Raw genomic sequence first — 17,442 nt, 5'->3', positions numbered from 1 at the left:
AACCAGCACTCCTCTAATACGTATCAGATGATGATGTATAGAATGTGGGAATTCTGTGTTGCAGCACCTTATACCTCCTTCCCAAGTTTAGCCGAAGACTTTGCATTCTTCTTGATTTCTGTCCTAGTCAGAATTGCTCCAATATCTGCTCTGAATGAATTTCTGTAGGTTTTCCCTATTTCCCAAATAAAAATATTGGAATGCTTTTGAGTCATATTTGTGAAGTACATGGAGGTGAGAGAAAGTCTTGGAGGAGTCAGATCACAGCTGTTAAAACTTGCACCTGTATGGCTGTGACTGAGCTGTAAGTAAGCAGAGAGCAAGCAAGAACCTTTGTGTACTAGGTGTGTTTCTAGTGAGTCTGTCCTTTCTGTGGTCAATAACCAGTTTTGGAAAGCAGGATGGTTTTCCCTTGGTATGTTTTTGATACATCAAGGCAAAAGTAAGGGAATATCCATTTATTATTAAGGGGAAAATGCGTTTAGATTTTTGTTTTGACCAACTTGCTCCCACTTTGAAGAGAGGGAGAAAGGAAGAGGGGGAGAAAAAAAGGGGAAACAGAGAGAGGGTCACAAGTTTTTCTTATTTATTTCTAGAAAAAACATCACTAGTGAGCTTATTAGTATGGCATTTTCAGTGGAAATACAGTATTTCTGCTGGACAAAATGCAAGAATGTTTTATCTCATGGAATTTCCCACTCAGGAATGGAACAGTTCTTCATACTGACACGGCTGCCTCAACTCCTAATATGGATTTAGTAAGTAGCTCAAAAGTACCCATCAGGACCCAAAGATGCAGCTGCTGTGGTGGTTTTTCAAAACCTTAAAGAGGCATACCAAAAAACATCAGGAAAAAACTTTGCTACAAAAAATGGTGGTTGCAAAATAGGAAGGATCCTATATTTTGCTGCTGAGTTATTAGCCATTTGTTTTGATTTCTGTCACAGAAGGTTCTGCCTTGAATACGCTGTGAAATTTGTTTTTGGTTTTGTTTTGTGTGCACTGAGCCCAAACAAAAGCCTTCTGTGAGGATGTCTATGCCATTTTGCTCTTAGAAACTGTAGCTTTCAACTTGATGCTGTCCTGTAATGACACTACTCTTGTTCATCCTTGTTTTGATGTTCTTTTGATGTAAAGTGCATTTTCTGAATGAATAGGTTTGCTTCTTGTTTATAATTCAAATTGCTAAAGACAATTTTCAGTGACTTTTTAATTATGCAGCATTTAAATCCAGAGTTCATTTTCTTTCAGAAGAATCCTCAGAGGGCTATTAAATACCAAGATACCACTTTTGGTTCAGGGAGTCCCTGAGTGACAAAGTGCTACAAGAGAGTGTACTGAGGAAGTAGTACTGCATACTTACCCTGATCTCATACTTTTTCCTAAATTTGTGCTGTTGGTTAGTGCTGGAGTCATGAGGATCTGTGATCTCACCTGGTACAGCTCCTTTATGTCCCTGTAGACATAAAATGTATGTGTGTCTTCATTCCTCTTGCCTTTTTTGTATCTCACCGCATTTCTTACTATGCAACTGGAAGTCACTTGTGGAAAGGTATACATATTTTAGGGTGATATCCTAGCAGAAGTCCCAGACTGTGTTTGTGTTAGTAAAAGGGCCAAGAGCAGTGGCATGTAGTGACCTGTGGTGTTTAACTGTTAGCACACTCCATTGCATGGTTTTGTCTGCGCCAGCCAGCACTCTCTGCAATGGTGTCTGGATAGAGTTAGGGCAGCAGCGTGAGCCAGGGACTATTTCAAGCAGGCAGATATGGATGAGGACTCCTTTTTGGGGAGTGAGCAGAAAGACAGAGTTTAGCCATATGGACATGGGCTGTGCCATAAAACTTGTGCTTAGGGGCAGGGAACTGGCCCTGGACCACTTTATTTTCTCTTCCAAGGGAGGCTTGTCAATTTCTGCATTGCAGTGCCAGGCCCTAAGACAGAATGCATTTACAGCTCTCTGTATACAGGATGTAATTTTAATGCTTGGTTCCCACTGCAAAATATGTCATAGAGAACTTCAAGAGGATTGCTTATGTCCCCAGAACCTTAAGCTGGAATAATGACTCTAATTTATTTATGCACATTTTGACAGCTTGTTATTTTTATTCTGTAAAGCTAAATGTGGTCTCAACACCTTGGAGTTATTGCTACTAAGAAACGATACCAGGAAGAGGTAGGGATTTTTGTCTCTGAGCAGAGATATTTTCCAGTCTGTAAGGATTTGAAACCACTGTCCTTGTGTCTGCATATCTGTTTGAGAAAGGGCAGTGAAAATGAGGGGTGATGTGGCCTAGCTGCATAACTGAGCAGGAACAGATCAACTCTACATCAACAGTGAATGCTTGAATAACCCAATAACCAATGACTTTAGCATGGGACCTGTCACACTGAGACAGGGGATGGGGAACTCTGTCCTAGAGTAGAGACCTGTAAATACTTGCTTGCTCTCTAAAATGAGTCAGTTTCTGTTTTAGATCTGCTGAATGATGCCTTTCTCCCCTTCTCAATGGAGGTCTGAAAGACAGTCAGACCCCTTCTGGTCTGAAAGGGTTTTATCATTTGTGGGTGTGATTGTATAATTTATGTACCCGTAGTGTTTCCTGTATCTAATATAATGAGTTAGGTTGCACAGCTATCAAGATGTTCATAGGAGCATTGAATAGTTTTCTAAACCAGTAGGGCATGATATTGACGGGTAGTAAGGTGGTTTTGACCAGATGTTTGAATGAAAACAAAAGAATGCAACTGTAAAACCAGAGCAGTAGACATTGGATTCTGTATGATGGAGTTTCTTTTTCTGTTCTCTGCAGCAATGTCTGTACTGAGGAAACATCCCCAAGCACTGCATTGTCTACATATAGTGTTAGAATAGTCCCTGTCAGGCTTTAGACCTGGACCAACTAGGATTCTCCCAAATAATTTATAGGCACCGTTCAGGGATTAATTCCAGCCAGGGACCCATTCTGAACAGGTACCTGACTATCTTGTTTTGGAGGCTAAGAGGGTTAAATAGTACAGATAGGAACTGTCTGCAACCAGTAGCAGTAATACCAAAGAACAGTCCCAGGCTTGTTAAATTTTCTAGTACAGATGTAGCTAATGCAAGCTTACTTCTATACTATATACATTTGGAAGCAGTACTGAAACAGGGAAGGGGAGAAAGAATATGTTTAAGCTAATCCAGGATATATGGGGATGACAGAAATCACATTAACACAGACTCTTAATTCCTTGCTGAGTATCGTCTATTGGCTCTAAGCAGTAGTAGCACAAGAAGAATAACATTCATGATGGGCCAGTGTGGATCCCTGGAGTCTCAGTAGGGACAGCCGAGAGACAAAGCTGCAAATATGTCATGATAGACTGAAAAGAAAGAGGTACCACTCTAGAGGGGGGAACTCAGTGCATAAGCATCGGCTCATGTTCCCTACCCTGACTGACAATCTGTGAGACAGACTGATCATTTTTAAATTTTTTTTTTAAAGCTTCCTCTTAGCAACTACTCCAACAGCATAGTTTCCAGGGCCAAGCTTATTTAGAAGTTGCATGGAGAACACTAGTTACTGCTTCAGATACAATGGGAGGGTGTTACTCTGCTGCTGATACAGATACACTGATGAGAATGATCAGGTTACCATTCATTTACTAACACCTTAATCAAAGATTTACCTAGGTTTATGATCCAAGAGAGCGAGCCGCGGCCCCACTAGGACTCGTGTGTAAGGTCATTCTCCATCAAATTCTAGTGATAGTGATTTGTTTTGCTCACCCCTGTCCTGAGGGACAGCTGTTAATGACCAAAGTCAATGTGACAGCTGATCACCTTCACAGTCCAAGTGGGGAGATCTGCTTGAACATGGAGAGCAAGCTAAATTCCTACCTCATTTGGGTTGGTCCTTCATACCAGGATTTGAATCTTGTATTGCACATGTCTTACAAGGATGTCAGGTTTATCGGGACGGCACTCACATATAGTTCTGTAATCACTGTGACAGTTCCCTGGTCACTAAAGTAACTTCCTGGAAAAATCTTGTTAGTCAATGTTTTATGGCGTTTTAAAGTAATCAAATGCAGCTGAAAATACTGATGTGTAAAAACTTGAGCCACATCCTGGCTATAACCTTATCTCAAAACTGTGTAAGAGTACTGCATGCTCCTCTGTCCTTTTTGTGAGAAGGCAGAAATGTATTCCATTTCCTGAAATGGTTGCCATTCCTGTTGTTAGCAGAGGCAGAACTTGTACATTGTTGAAGAAATGAGCCACTGGGAGTCTGAGATGAGTTATACTATCAGTGAACTCTGCCATTGTCAGAGATATTTCTCCATGGTGTTTTAGCTTTGTCTCCTAGGCCTAGCCTAAAGTATCTGCTTTCTTTTCAAAAGTGGCTGGTCCTGACACATGATGTAGATTGCACCTATCTGTTTTTAGGGCCTTGCCTTAGACTCTGTTTTGTCTTGTAAAATACACATAGTTCATCTCTAGTTGTGTCCCCTTTTCAGACGGGAGACACTGGCAACAAGAAGTAGCTGGTGGAGTTCCTGCCAACAGGTGTTTCATTTTATGTTTCATTCATGGCTGCTCTAGGTGTTTTTGATATACTAGTGTGATTATTTTTTTTTTTTCTTTTCTATGAATTCATGTAAAAATGAAATATGGAGCTAAGGCCTGGCCTGCATTAGGAAGTTACTCTGCTTTAAATTAGTTCTCTATACAGTCAAATGGGACCTTTGGATGTTTGGAAAGGCCAGCCACCAAATGCTGTCCCATTTTCATACACCATGGGAAGGGGTTCTCATCTGCATACTCAGGCTCCAGATGGATTCACCCTGCAGGACAATGGGGTGGTTAGTTTTCTGGCAGGTAAGCAAATACATCATGGCAAACTTGAAAACTCATCTGCTTTTCTAACTTTTCCATTAATTTTGTTTTACCCTCAAGACCTGCATTTTCTGTGCCGTGAGGTACACTAGTGTTTATCTCTGAAATGTTGTCCCCTGATCTTTATTAGCCCTATGAAACCAAACATACACTGTGCGTAAGTTACCAAGCTTAGTCCTTCAGCTAAGAAATGGCTAGCTAGCTAGATAAAAATAAGCTGCTTTCTAGACTAGTCTCCAGCCCATCAGGGTACCTGGGTATTCAGAGCTACATCCCACAGTAACTGTTGGCATTTTGTAGTGTATGAACATATGTGAAAAGGAGATTGTGACTTTATATGACCTTTATAAGCAGTTGGCATGAGGTTATATAGTTTACTTTGAGTTGTATTTTGCTAGCTTTTGCACATACGGAATAGCATCTTCCTCTGCAATAATCTCACCTATATAACGGTGTCAGAATCTGTCCTACCAGCTGGAGTGAGCTATTTCACACTGTATCTGATACTGTTTCCTTTTTATCTGTTGAGATAGAGTGCTTTGCTGTGTATCTTGATATCCCATGGCACTCTTTTTGGAGCTCTGTTCACACATCTTGATTCCATCTGTACTCTTGAAGAGGCCTGTTAGGTGGAAGATGTATCTGTCAAACACATGTAGATTCTGGACAGCAGCCCTTTACGGGTCACGCCTTGAAACATTACTAATTTGATTTCAAAGGGAGCTATTACAAAATGTCTTTTGTGTTGTTAGGCCTCAGGAGAAGGACCTCAGTTGGACACAGTGAAATGCTGCATTTGCTATAGTCACGGAGCCCCTTATTGGAACAGATAGAAAAATCAGTCATGTCTTTGTGTTGGAGCTCGGCACCTCTTCAGGAAGAGTCCCCTGATGAGAGCGGGGGATGGCTGAATATGTGTTAAAAGGTCCAGGGGACAGAAATTTAGTGATCCACAGCATCCATCTGATGCTGTCCAAAGCTGTTGAGCAACCTCAGGAAATGAGTGGAAATCTGACTCTTGTTTGACAATCCTGAGTCGTGAAAGTGGGATGGTGGGTGCAAGAGGGTTGACATTCACATCTGTGCACTCTGTGGCAGTGCTTTGAAGATCTGTGTTGTAGCCTGTGGCTTTTTATGATGCAGTCGTGCGTTTTTAAGACTAAGAATTAGACACCTTTGTGCTTGAAGTTAAGCATGACCGTGACTCATTCAGCTGTCACTCTTACAGACTTGGTGTGAGAACCATATGGATAGGAAGAAGTAACCTAGACCCAAGATGCAAGTTCACGGATTGCAAGACAGGGGGCCAAACACTGAAACAGCATCTGACAAAAGTGAGTAACTGGTCAAAGTTTCCACTTCTATTTGGTCAAATTTCCAGCATAAATTAATCTATTGTCACAAAGTAGTGGCTCTTCCCCTTGGCAAGCTGTGGATCTTACCCCACAGCTACTTCGCTATTTGTAGTTAGTTACAGTTGCTCATAGGCTGCGCAATCTCTGAGCACATTAGAGCAGTAGTAGTAGCTTGACTGGCATTCATAAACAGGCAACGCTTGGGACTTAGTAATGCTCTAACAGTGCAGTAGTGTGCCAAAATAAAGGTCATTTCAATTTCATGTTATGTCACACAGTTTTGAAGTGACATGTGTTTAACGAGTTTTCTCCAGTAAATGAATGATAGCAAGTATTACACTAATAGTCTTTGATGATATGCCCACAAAAAAAAGGCAAAATCTTTCCAAAAACATTAAACTGATATTTTACCAGTGAAAAAAAAAACCAAAACCAGAACAAAGATTCAAACTCCTGCCCCCAAGCTTCTGTAATGAAGAAAATGAGGCTTTTTGGCTCTTTCCAGATGATGGTTTGCAGAAATTTCACTGTAATTTATTTAAGTGTGCCCATCACTACAGAGATTGAGGCTGATCTTCTGTTAGGGATAGGAGAGCATGAAGGGCAAGTTGATCTTGTTATAAAAGCTGTATCACAAACCTCATGACAGGACCTCTAAAGCAGTGAAAAACTGGTCCCTGTGTGTACAGAGCCTAGAATTGTGCATAGAAAGATTTGGAGTAGTTTCTGTCTTCCCATATAGCAAGGCGTGCTTGTCTTGCCACTGTGCCCAGTACCTTAGCTGGTTGTTCCCTGTCATCTTTCTATCAGGCTGTGGACTCAGAGGCACAAACTGGAAGACAGGAGGTGCCATGTGAACATCAGGAAATACTTTCTCACAATCAGGTTGGTCAAATACTGGCATGGGCTGCCCAGAGAGGCTGTGAGGTCTCCATCCTTGGAGATATTCAAAAGCTATCTGGATGTGGTCCTGGGCAGCCTGCTTCAGGTAGACCTACTTGAGCAGGGTGGTTGGAGCAGATGACCTCCAGAGGTCCCTTCCAACCCTGACCATTCTATGACTCTGTGATTCTATGACTGCTGACATCTTGTCATTCAAAGGCCTAAAGGCATTGGGACAAAATCTGTTACCCAATCTTGTTCTTGGAAGTGTTGCTTTTGTTGTCAGCAGTGGGTTGTGTGACAGATTAAAAAAACCTAATAGTTCCTTCAGTACAGAATAGGAGGGAGAACTGTTTTGATTCTTGGTGGTGTAGCTTTCGAATGTGCAGGATGGATGATTCCATTGAGACCGCCTCTACAAGGAGGATGTGTGAACACTATAGGATGTAGAGTAAACACTAGTAAATGGCTGGTAATGTACACCTTTCAGCAGGTTGCAACAAAGCCTATGCCAGTTGCGTTTTGCAAAAGTAGCTTCTTAATATTCTGCATAATATTTAGTAGTCATAAAATGAACTGTCTTTTGAGCTGTTCACATACCAAGTCATCTTTGTTTTGGTCACTACTCCTATTGAAGTCGAACTGATGGTAAACTGTGAACTAGGAAGTCAATAATGTTTGCAAAATAAGGTGTCCATCCCCCTGCACCTCCTGTCTGCCACCAGTAAGTAATAGGAATAGGAAGAGATTAGGACTGGCTTCCTGGCAAAATTTGGCATTAGGCTGCAATCCTAGAATGAGGCAGCTAAAGTAATTCTAATTAATTTCATTTGGAGACACATTTTTCTGAATGTTATATAGTGTTACATAGTACTTCATCTTAGGACACAAGTGGCAAAAAGGCTGCTTGTTGTATACAGACGCTAAATCTTCCTATGTTGTTCAGCTGATCAATTGTTTTTTTTGTGTCAATGGTTGTATGACATTATTTAACATAGGACAGCTAAGTCCGTATAAATAATAATTTAAAAAGTAGAAAGAGACCATGTACTTACTGTCTTAAGCAATATGATGAAATTTAATATAATATAACCATTCAATACCACTCTAAATTGGTCTTACAACCTGTTCTACAATGTTTTACCACCACCCAATAATCATGCCAAATATAGTGTGATATTAATATTTTTCCAGTACATGAGCATGAGCACTTGCATGAGCTTCCATGATGATAGTATTTGGCTTAAAAATTATTTTAACAAATTTTGAAGTGTTTGTAGTCATATCAAATTCAATGCCAGAAGATAAACAAAATGGTTTCAGCAATATTTATGGTGCTGTGCTTGTTATTAGACATAGCTTAATGCATTCATAGTAATAGGAAACTGAAGTTGTTATCTTTTGAATGCATGTGATATGCAACTGAGAAGTCTCTTAAGACAACAAAATACTGCGTCTTTGCTACTTTTTGACTGATACAATGCCCAGAAAAGTCGATAGAAATTATCTTCTGAGCAGAGATAGCAGGATAGCACCACACTTCTCTTTCTTTGTCATAGATTTCTGTATAGCTGCGCATACATCTTGTCACAGTGTTTAATTGGCTCTGTTATCTGTCAGGGTAAGTTATTCTTTAGATCCCCTTTTATATTCTAGGTACGCACTGCTGTCGCGGCACCCCTGTGCTGATCAGCCCCTGGCGCTGGCAGTCGGATGCATGCGCTCAGAAGAGGGGCTGAGATGCGTGGAATTGCGAAAGGGCTGGTGCCAGGGATGTCAGAGCCAGTAACCAGCCTGGTGTTATGGGCTGGGGGGAAACCACCCCCTGGGACTGCAGCTGTGCTGCGGGACTGAAGACAGGTTGGATTGCAGACATGTAGTAATGCTTATAGGCTAGCTGCGCTGTCAGAGCATCATGTCTCTTGTTTCACAAGAGAATTATATGCAGTCTTCAGGCCTTTCATGTCTTGCATTTTATCCTGAGACCCGCCTCATTTTGAAAAGACATTTAAAGGGGTCTAGCATGTATGTGGGTGGGATTTTCTCCAAGCAGGAGTGAAATTTTTCCAACTTTGCATGCAAATTTTTGGAAAGAGGGGACACCCATATAAAGTTGTAAGCATGTCAAATGTGAGAGGAATGTATTCTGTTTGAATGAGTGTTCACAATCAATGCATATTAATTGTTTTCTTTTCTTTAGAATAATCTTGCAGTCCAGGAAAAAATAATATGAACACCATGAAAACAGTCTTCAAACTTTATTGTTTTGGTGTAAGACTTTAGTGAGATTATGTGCAGTCAGTTGCTGGGAAAATCAAAGTTAATGCTTCAATAATAACCATGGCTTTGCCAAAACTGTATCTGCATTGCATTTGCAGAGATCCTATATCTGTACAAATGGGTTAAAAGACTAATGCTGGCAAAATCTCGTATTTATTTGCCTGTAAAAGTCACTGGCAAAAAACCCCAACATGTAAATACTCTCTGTTGTTGCTTTTGACTGATGCTGTTATATAGAACTACTACTAAGTTGGCACTTTATTTTAAAAGTTAATTGGTTTTCTTTTTAGGACTCACATCATTTTCTGGCTTGTATTAAATCTCTATTGTCCTCTGGGTGCATCCTCTCTTCATTCGTGCTTCTTTTAAATTTCAAGATGCTATATGCTGCCCCTGACACAAATTTGTATCTCCCAGTGGAACTTTCCATGCTGGTCAGGTTGAATAAAAGGCAGTGCACAAACCTTTTGGCCTGTTCTACATCTAACAATGGGAGCAATTGTGGCATTAAGACACATATCTTAGAAAGTAATTCACGTGCTGGAGGTGTTTTTGTTACACAGAGTTGGTTTCAGTACATTATAAGAGGAAAAGGCTCTATTTAGTATTCAAGGAGGGATGAACAGATTGAAAGTTATGTTTGGGATGGGCTCTTGTTGCTACTGAAAATAACTGTGGAGTCTCCAGGGAGTCTATTCAACTCTGCCACATCTATGTTAAAAGGAAACCACGTCAATTGTACTGAAGAACTTGGATGAGTTTCAGAAAACCACTTCAGAGTGACTTAGTGTCTTATCAGTTTTAAAGAGTGCTGTACCTCTTTCAGACAGGATAGGGATATGCGAAGTAAATACACCATTCCTGTAGCCAGGATGAAGGGAAAAACTGGATGAGAAGGAGCGTGGAAAAACGTACTGTAAATGTAGGCTTTACTGCATGTAATGGCACAGAGATACTCTGCTGTCTTTAAGGACCAGCTCTCTACTGCCTTGCTTTGTGGGCTGCAAAGTGGCTGCAAAAGTCTGCTCACAGTGACCGTGTTTCACAGTCTTGCACAGATTTAGATACCCATTATGCAAGACTGCAAAGAATCAGACCCAGGTATGGTTTATATGCAAATACTCAGTAGACTCCATTCTAGATGCAGGTTTCCCTGCTCACTGCAGACAAGATCTGCAGCCCACTCAGCAGCTGCTCCACTTAATTGTTCCATAGTTTTCTTGGCCAAAATCTTCTTCCTTGAGTCTGAAAGAGCACCTTTAAGATTAACCATGAAAAATGATTTTTAAGATGTCTTATTTGCCCTTGACAGAAAAGCTCTGTATTGGGAGACTGTGTCACAAAATGGGAGCTGTGGTTCAGGCTTGGTCATGCTGCTCCTAACTTTTCCCCATATGACTGCACTGTAGCTTGAATTGATCATGGCAAGTAAATTGAAGCTGTTAGTTCATTTAATTGTCAGTTCCGTGTCTGTGCACTAAGTCAGTCAATGATTCTTCTGAATCTGCTACTACATCACATAGCTGTTCACATGGCCATTGGATGTATATTGATGGCACTAATGGAGTCACTGAGCCGAGCTCACATCTAGCAATGTCACAGCTCCCCAGATATTGATCATGATGGCGATTTGTTCTGCAACAGTGTCCTGAAAGCCTGGGCCGTATCAGAATTCAATGTACTAGTTAGTAGATAGGATGACATAGCCCCAGGTCTACATGAAACTTGAAAGAAGACAGTAAAAAGCAAAAACGATGGTGTTGATGGTGATACAGGATGCACAAGCTAGCTTTACAGTTGTTGAGATTCAGCGTCACTTGGAAGACCTTAAAGATAGTGAATGTAGTAATGATTTTTTAAATATTGAACTTGACAATAATATTTTAATTAAAAAGAATTTTATAATGAACTTTAGTGGCCATTCTGAACCTAGCAAACATAGATGATTAATTTTTTATGGACCAGATGATAGAGAAATTTTGATGCATGTTTGAAAGACCAGCAGCAATCTTAGAAGTTATTCTAGGGAAAATTTCCATTTGACCTGAGTGTAGCAATGGTCCTGTTAGATCTGAAAACATCTTGTAGAAAACAGCTGTTAGGTCACTAGTCCACCTCACCCTGAAGGCAGAATTTCTCTTAACTATGTTCTGTCTAGAGATGTGTTTTCATGTTATTTTGAAAGCTAACATTAATTTAACCGTATTTTGCCTCCTTTCTGTCTCTGATGCTTCTGTAAATAATCACTCTGCCTCTTGGATGTTGTGCAGCCTACCAGCATTTGTATACTCACCACTTCTGATCACTGACAACCTCAGCTATATCTAAAGTAGTGACACAGAGATGGAAAGTAGTGTATTCCATTACTGACCCTTTGAGAAATACATTGCACTTCTCTGCCTCCTTTGCATCTAAAGAAAATGATTTTTCTTTATAGGCTCATTTTCTTTCAAGCTTTCTCTCTCTTTGTCAAGCACTTTCCTTAAAAACGCCTGTGAGACGTCTCCTGGGGAGCATAATGATCATCTTCATCAAAGAACAAGAAAGCAGGACAACCTGGAGCATCAGAGAATTACTCCTCACATGTACAATTGTGTAAGATAGGATTGATGCGACATCTAAGAATAACTCATTTCTTTTGGAGCAGAGGCATTTGATTATTATTTGCATTGATAATCATTCCATCATTCTAAGAATTCTAGAAAACAGTGTTCTGTGTATAAACTAAAAACTTCGTGTTTCAGGGGAGGAGGTCAGTGATGATTCTTACTGTTGTACAAATGATTTGGGATGATGATAAGTAGTTTGCAACCACCTGACACTCTGTGACCCAGCCAGAGAAAGGTGCCCGGGGTGTACTGGGGAGAAATTACACAGATGGTGTATTTATTGTGCTGAGATCAACTGTGGGGCCACGAACAAGAATTAGTTCTTTCTCAGAATGAAAAAGGAAAAAAAAAAAGGATCCCATTGGGCTCCACTGGAGGAACACTTAGCTAATGAAGGTGCTAAACCTATTGAAATGTTGAGAGTAAGTCCCATTTCCCTACTGCTTATTGTGCTGAAGGAAGACCATTATAGGACCAAAGCAGTGTGTCCATGGGAACATAGAACTCAACCTCAAATTTTAAAGCTCTTAAGAAAGCTACTGCTTTATTTTTTTTAAGTAATTTTGTAAGTAGTATTTGCAGAACTTTTAACAAATGGTCTAAAAGTGGTACTTTATTAATGTACCTAAGAAACATTCGGTATGTTATGGTACTTAGACAGGATGTTACTTTAATAAGTAAATCTGGCTTTCACAAATCAGGATTATTATGTAAGAATAAGGACTGATAATGTGAATAACTGTTTTCAGGATCAGATTGCACTCTGCATTGGAAATTTCTGTGGTTAATGGTTCCTCCAGGTAGCAGTTTCTGCCAGGGAAGCTCTCCTTGTTGATTATTATTGCATATTAATGGATCTATCAGATATTTATTTTGCAAGTTTCTTGGTTAGATTTTCTTTATTGATTTCTCCCAGGGATAAATGAGCTGCAAAAGTGGAAACAGGCAGTTCTTTTCTGCTAGATCTAGATATTTAAACATATTTTCAAACTATCAGATCTATTACCGGAGCATTTGGGACAAGCATTTGGATTCCAATAACATAATGGATAGCAAGACTTTTTATTATATGGATGTGAACTCAGAAAACAACTGGAGGGACCATGTCAAGAATACTAGCATGTAAGGAATCACAGGGAAGCAAATTTCCAGTAGAACTCCAGATACCTGTCTTCAGCACTGTCCATGAAAAAGTCAAAGCTGTGTCAAACCACACATTTCCAGCTACTGCAGTTCTGAGTGCAAATGAAAATGAGCAGGCATAAGTTTAGTAGTCCCCTTTAAGTCGGTTGTGCCAGTATCTGAGAGGTGATTGGATGAGTTTATCAGTGTTCCAGATATAGTTTATAATTGCTGCTTCACATTATAAACAAAGCCATTAACTGAAACATATCTACATTTACTGAAACGAGTTTCATTCATTGAAGACATTGGGGCACATTTAATGACTTTTTGCTTTGTGTAAAGACAACACTAAATCTTGCATATTTGCTAATATTTAAATCAAGCTTCAAAGTTAACCCAAATGACTACTTTGATAGAGGAGCAGGCTTTGTGCATTCAAGTAAACCCCTCTTTTTTTTACATAAACATATTTTACTGCAGGTTAATTTTTTATAAGATCTTATATATAGACATTACATTCAGGAAGAAACAATGGAATTTTAGGATATGTTATATGTCATAACTATGCTGCCTCACATGCTGTTGGGTAAAAAGGACTTGAAATACTGCTGGACCAAACCCACAATAAAACTTTCTAATATTTCTGTGGACATGATTGCACGTGAAGCTACTTCAGAATGAATCTCGTAATCCTGGACCTCTTTTCATGAGAGGCTGAATATGTGAAGATACTTCATAAAACAAATCGTAATAGAGGACTTGCAACAGTGCATGGTGTTCCATACTTTGGAGAGTTGCTTTTGGGGCAGCACAAGGCTATATAGCAAGATATAATTTAACCTTACGCATGTGAACGAGGATTTGCATAATTGTACTCTACTGCAGTTAAATCCAATGTTAAAACTAGTCTGTGGATCAAACAATAATTGCAATGAGCGAGGAGGTTCATGCAGTGATTTTGCCACCTTGTTCTGCAAAAATATCTTTTATCAAGTATCAGATGGACAATATTTGCAGAGCTACCATCTCTTCCCATGGCTCTATCATATTTGGGTTACAAATCCAAGGAATTGTATTTGGTAACAATACAATTGAGGTAACAAATGTTGGTATTAAAAATTTGATGTTTGCTTCTCATTAATTACGATTTTTTTTTTTTTTTTTTTTCTTCTCAGAATAAAGTCTAGTTTTGAACTGCTGGAGAATTAAAACAATTGTTCACATAATGTGAATTCACTAAATTGTTTTTTGGAAGCACTTATTGGAATTACTACTTTTTAAACTGTCAGTCACTGGAAATCTGAAATAGGTTCTAAAAATTATGCTTGTCATTACCTAGCAAGAACTGTTACAACTGATTCTCGTTATGCCCACACTATGAACTTGAGAAGCCCACTTTTCATACAAATACATTTATATGAATTTTCAGACAATGGACACAATATTTCAAGGCTTGCTACCTTAATTTTAAAGTTAATTTGGGTGAAAGTAGGTTTGCATTTAAAGTGCAAAAGCTCTTCCTGCATAAGTGCATGCGTGGACAGTTCTAATTTGGAAATAAAAATGTCTTCTTGTTTCACTTAATCTGCTTTGAAAATAGAAGTGTTTAGTTTAATCCTTCATTGAACTGGAACAGGTCCACTTATTCCAGTCCACCTGTGAGTTACGTCGGAAAGGGAGTAGCTTTTCTGAATAACTACTATTCATTTCAGAAATATTTTTCCGACTACTTAGGTCTGAGCCTGATCTCCATTGACATGCATTGCAGCCATCTAAATCTCAAGTCTAAATTTTGCAACCATCTCATCAAAGAACAGACTTCATTTTAAATGCTGGGAAGACTGGACTCAAAAACCGAACCTAAGCTGTATTGAATGTTTGTGACAGAAATGTAACTTAGATTTTGTGGCTTTTACCAATCTCAAACTACAGTTAATTCTTTGTTGGCTGTAGCTATGATAGTAGTAATATTTTTTAACAGTAAAGGTGCCAATGATGATGGTCATTAATTGAACAAATTAAATCATTGATTGTTTTGGTACAGAGGAAATCAAGGCATGTGCACAAATCCCATCAATCTCACTTAAATGGTGCCATGACTTAGGAATAATTCCCTGAATCAGGACTTAAGGCTGTCAGCTCGAAGGAGCGAGTCTGGTTATCTCCGAGTGTCTGAACTGTGCTTAACCAACTAGAACTGTTATATGGTTGAGAACTTGAGACATAGCCGCAAAATATATAAATGCTCTTCAGTAGATTCTGAGAGTTAAAAATAAAATCCTTGCACTTAGTCCCTTGGGGGACTCAAATAATTTTTTATTTTTAAATTTTTTTTTTTTTTTTTTAAAATGAGAGTTTAAGCTCCTTATGCATTTTGTAGAATGGCTGATGTGCAGACCTGGGTTACTCTGAAGGTCAAATACTCTGTATATTGGACATTTCAAGCTGCAGTCCTACTTAAGTTCCAAATCATTAGCTTAGCAAATGGGAGCTTAAGTAAAAGCATAGTCAATGGGGAGGAAAAAAAGTGCTCTGCATAGTATGTCTAGCAACAGAAAAAGCTACAGAATGCGAACATAAATTTTTAATTCAACATTCCTTAATTTAAAAAAACCACACCACCACCAGTCCCCTCCCCCGCCGACAAGCTTGCAAAAACTAGGTCTGAATTCCCAGTGGGAATAATGAGCAACAGCAAGAGTGAATGCTGGGAGAGAAGAATGCAATTGTATTAGGCTCCATCACAATGGGAGGTAAACCCAAATCATTTATAAAAGGTAAATGCTGGCAGAACACAGGGAGCTCAGAGCACCACACTGCAGGTGTGATTTATGAGGCTGGGGACTGGCTATAAATCAAACCCTTTTGTTTTAAATAGTACTGCTTCAACGCAGGAGATCAGCTTACATGTAGAGGAAATGATGAAAAAAACGCAGTACATTGCATCCCAAGAATATTAGAGAATCAGCTTTACAATGAGACTATCAGTACCACGTTCAGACAATGGATATCTGACGTGCAATTTAACAAATGCTCCTACTGCTTGAACAGAGTGCCCTAATCTAGCAACTCAGGTTTGTTTCAAATGTATTAATTACGGGATCTATTTGGTGAGACCAGCTGTTAAAATCATTGCCCTTAGGATCAGGAACGCATTGGCTATTCCTGTTAACTAGCTAGAGGAGTCCTTTTATGTCACCAAAGGCTCTGCCTGTTTCTATGTTATCTATATTTTTCCTTAATTATAAAGGTTTATGCGTCTCATTATTTAGTGGCCTTGTCCTGTGGAAATGGGTGGATAAAACAGTTAATTCCTAAGGATTCGAATAGAGAGCAAGCATCCTGGAAAGTCCTGAATGATTACAGAAAAATACACACCTCTGGCAAAGAGAAGTGTTTTTCTCCATGTATTGGTTGTATAATTATCAAATGGAAGAGATTTTAAAGGTAACAAGCAAAATTATTTCTTCTGCTCTGCTTTCCAGATCTGCCAGGGCTTATCTTGGCTGCATATTTTGCATTCATTTTGCGTGCATACCACTAGAGCAAACTATATGTCTGAAACCACACTGTGTGTCCTGCAACGTGGGCCAGAGAAGCGCTTAAAAAAGCTGACAGGACAAAAGGCCTACATAAAGGGAGGTACAGCAGTTATATAGTATACAGTTCAAAGACATTTATAATGAGACAAAAGCTGAGTGCTTTGCACTTGCATGTATCCTAATCATTTGATGTAATGGTTGTACATCAGTAATGATTTAGCCATGTGAATGTAAGAAACTGCCTTTAATCCACTGATAAGCAGAGTGCCTTTATGTCAGCAAGGAGCCAAGAGACATCTTGTATTGCAATGCTTTATTACTTTCCAAGAGTCCAAAATGCAAACACTACAGAAACACATGAGCACAATTTCCAGGATATTTCTGAGGCTCTGATACTGTTATAGCCAGCATCAGCTATTGCTGGAGGCGTTAATATCAATTGCTAGTGTGAGGAAAGTATCATTTCACTGAAATAATTGTTGGGGTTTATTTCTTGCTTATTATTATAAAAACACATCTACATACATAGAGTGCCATACATTCATGGTTCACTCTATAAATGTAAAAACATATTCTCTGCTCAGCAGAGCTTGCAGTCTAAATTAGACCAATATATGAAAAGATATATTTATGATGAACAGAGAAAAGAAAGAAGTGACTGAAATTGCTTTTTACCAATTTCTTGAATCTGACCAGGTTTCGGGCTGATAATTCAAAAATACTGTCATTTCACATGTAAAACCTAATGCACCACAAAAGCACATCAT

This window comes from Leptosomus discolor, chromosome 2, assembly GCF_034619465.1.
Source record: "Leptosomus discolor isolate bLepDis1 chromosome 2, bLepDis1.hap2, whole genome shotgun sequence".
Taxonomy (NCBI): domain Eukaryota; kingdom Metazoa; phylum Chordata; class Aves; order Leptosomiformes; family Leptosomidae; genus Leptosomus; species Leptosomus discolor.
This window is presented reverse-complemented; position numbering follows the sequence as displayed.